Raw genomic sequence first — 3,712 nt, forward strand, 5'->3', positions numbered from 1 at the left:
GGGGGTCACCCCCTGCTCCGTGCCCGGGGTGTTGGCACGGCTGGCCAGGCACAGACCCTCAGCAGGGACAAGGAAATCTCCTGAATGTCCCACAGGATCCAGCCCCAGTGCAGGCTCTGTGTCTGCCTTTGACAATGGCAAGGCTTGAGGAATAATAAAGATATTCAGATCCTCTGTGCAGGTCTGATCCTGCCTAACTGAGGCTTTGCTGCTCAAGGAACCACCCAGAGCTGCCCATTCCGAAGGGAACCATTGTCACAGTGGACACGGAAAGAACCACACGAGGACACGCTGGTGAGCGAAGCAGGAAAAAAGGGACGAGTTTATTTACAAAACTCAGTTTTATACATTTCCTATGGGGCCCGTGGATTGGAGGATGGAATTTCACCTCTCAATCCACATTGGTCGAGCTAACTGTCAATCACCTTTTTCTTCTCACCTAGAAATAGGTAAACAATGAAGGACAGTTAGCAAAACATGGCCAGTGTTTATAGTAGAAAGTGTGATAAAGTGGAATTTCTGACTCTAATATGAAGAACATGACAGAAAGCTTAGAAAAGTCTTCAAAACTAAGGTGACAAACCATGACTGTCCCTAATGGGAAATTCCAAACATAGGTGCACCTGGAACCCAAACCCTGCTCTGAGGGCACCCAGGCACCTCTCTGTGCCCCATTCCTAATCCTAAATCCAAGTCCTAATCCTAAATCCAAGCAGGGATGGCCACAAACCAAAACACAACAAGTTCCACCTCAGGCTGAGGAAGAACTTTCCATGAAGGCGGAGAACTGGAACAGCTTCCCAGGGAGGGTGTGGAGTCTCTCTCTGGAGAATTCCAAACCCACCTGGAGGCTCTCCTGTGTCACCTGCTCCAGGTGACCCTGCCTTGGCAGGGGTTTGGGCTGGGTGATGTCCAGAGGGCCTTTCCAAACCAAACCATCCTGGGATTCTGGGATTTGAGGCTCCTTCAGCAGCCTCAAATCATTACCTGAACGAGCTGAGCAGGCTCTGCCTCCTCCTGTCCTGCAGCTCCTGCCACCACCACCCCTCACACTCCCATTTCCATTCAGGGTGCAGCCCTCTGAGGGACACCAAGCCCCTGATTTCCCCCATAGCATCCTAATTGGGAATGTAAGAAAAGAGTAAGGGCTGGGTAAAAATGGGAATTTTGCTGAAAGTTAAGCATATTTACAAAAATTTTGATAATCTGGGACTTAACAGTCTTGCTGAAACTAAGTGTAATAATTTATTGAAGAGGATTTTAAGGCTTGGACTTCTGTGCTGCATTAAATAACATGTGCCTGGTGTTTAAATACAGGACTAGGGTTAGACACTCAAACTTTTCAACTGGTCTGAACAGCTTTCCTTGGAACCAGGAATTATCTCCTTGTCATTTTTAAAAGTAGTACATTGGAACAGCTGAAACTTGCATGTGCTCTGTAAATGAAAACAATTTAATGTAAAATATCTGAGATTTATTTTGTTTGGAATCTGTCTTCCTATGCAGCAAAGCAGTGCAAAAATATACCTTTATACCTCTCAAGTCATGTGCATATAATTTTGAAGAGATCTTTTTCATTAAGAATATAATTGCAATACTGAAATAATTACAATACTGAAATTAAACGTGAAAATGAGCCACTGCATTCCAGGAGCCTCAAAAAACCTCTTGGGGAAAAATGTAAAACACCTCATGGAAAATGGGAACTTCCCTAAGAATTAATTACTGTAATAGAAGTGAATTCTCCAAATGCTAAGAAGCCAGGAAATCACTTTGTCCTCTTAAAGGCAGCCCTGCTACACGACCTATTTTCCAGTCTAGACATAAAACTAAGAGATTTTAGACAGGTTGGAAGGGTTAAATCGCAGAGAAGTCTCAGAGCAGAGCATTTAATTCATTGGGCATTGGGAGACACCCGCGTGTGAGTGAGGGGGAGAGAGAGAGATTTGGGCACAGCACTTTGCAAAGACCATTCCTGGGGAGAGCCTGGAAGGGGAGCAGTGCTGGGAACATGAATAAACATTTATTTCTGACTGCCAGAAAGCACAAACAGCCCAGTGCCACTCCAGAAACTGCTCCAGGCACCTCTGCAGCTGAAAAACCTCCCCCACAAGAGCCAGGTAAGACATTTCACCTTTTTACCTGCTTGTCTCTGCAGTGAATGCATCCAGAACCTCAGGGCAGGAGCTACTGTTCCTTTTCTGTGTGATAACACTGATGTCTGGTCATTTTTAATTCTGAGGGTGCTCCAAAGATGCTCATCTCCAAAGGGAGAGCGAGGGAAGAGTTTTGAGACATCGCTAAACTTCGAGGTTTTCCCAATTCTAAACTGTTTCAGCTGTGCCTCTACCAGGACTTATTTCCACCACACACAGCTGGCAGCCAACCTGCTCCAAGAAGATATTTCAATGCTGAGCTTTATTTCTTTTTCTGCTGGCTGACAGATGACAGGGTTCTGCTGGCTCTCAGAGACAAACCCATTATTTCTGAGCACAATGAGTTCTCCTCTGTGGGCAGCATCCCTGCCACAATAAATCACAGGCTACATCCAGCCATTGTCCTGGAGCCAGGCATCTGCTGATTCACTGGGGAGAGGCTGTTGGGTTGGGCTTTTTTGTCTTAATGTCACCCTATAGTGGAGATTTTCTTCTGTATTTAATTTAAAAATGTTTACTAATCTCATTTGCTGACATTTTGACTGGAATAATGGACACTGTTCTGGTTACTAAACTGAGCATTTTACACATGCATTATAAATCTTGGTTCAGGTCAGTTTTCCTGCTTAGATTAATTTATGTACACAGAAGAAATAGAACTTTGTGTATCCTGAACATTGAAACTCAGGTGACAACAGGTAACAGCTCTCTTTCTCTTTCTCTTTATTGTACCAAAACCAAAAAGGTAAATAATAGATTTTAAACAATCTTGGAGGAGTTTTGGAGCTGCTCCTCCCACCTTTGCCCTCACACAGAGGAGCTGATCATTTCTAACCTGCAGTTCACACACAAACGATTCCAGATCTGGAATTGCACTTCCACTGACACAGAACTGCCCCAAATCAATTTTTTTGTTGTTTTTGCATAGGCAAAGGATTCAGGGCAAACTACAAACGCTGACACCCAGAGGTAAGAGAATTTCCCTCACATCTCACTATGGATATGTGTAAGGATGTACCAGATAGAGATGGAGACCTTGTTTCCATGGCAACAACTCTTTAAGACAAATCACACTAAAGATGCTGCCACGTCCTGCTTGGCTTGGATTGCCTTAGGACATGGGGTTGTTTTTACATTTGGTGGAGCTGTTTAATTCCTGCAGGAGAACCCAGAGCTCCAGCTGGGAAATCACTGCCCTACTGCACATCCACTCCCTGGATTTCTGGGAGCATACAGGGAGCACCATCATCTATTCAGGTGACCCAGAGCATTCAATCACATCAATATTAAGACTAAAAACTGCAAAAATTGGGCAGGCAACTAAAGTAGGTAATATATTCTCATATAATAATATCATATATATATATAATTTTATGTTATATATTCTCATATATTCTCATAAGCACAAAGTTGTTGAGATTCACATCACCAGTGGCAAAAAAAACACAGGCAGAGGAGGGAAAAAATGCACAACTCCTGACAATTTCTATCTTCAGAATCAATTCCTTCTAAAGGAGGAGTTGAAGGTCAACTTGGCATTGTGGCAACTATGACAC

The 3,712-nt window shown here is 43.8% G+C and overlaps 1 long non-coding RNA gene across 1 annotated transcript; it reads right to left on the reverse strand.

Moving 5' to 3' along the window:
* Positions 1-295: 295 nt before the first annotated feature.
* On the reverse strand, positions 296-3,423 carry LOC134560980 (uncharacterized). Its single transcript, XR_010082840.1, has 2 exons — positions 2,143-3,423; positions 296-439 (listed from the first exon to the last, which is right to left on the reverse strand). It is a non-coding gene; the product is annotated as an uncharacterized LOC134560980 (long non-coding RNA).
* Positions 3,424-3,712: the final 289 nt, after the last annotated feature.

The sequence above is a fragment of the Prinia subflava genome, chromosome 21, assembly GCF_021018805.1.
Source record: "Prinia subflava isolate CZ2003 ecotype Zambia chromosome 21, Cam_Psub_1.2, whole genome shotgun sequence".
Lineage (NCBI taxonomy): Eukaryota > Metazoa > Chordata > Aves > Passeriformes > Cisticolidae > Prinia > Prinia subflava.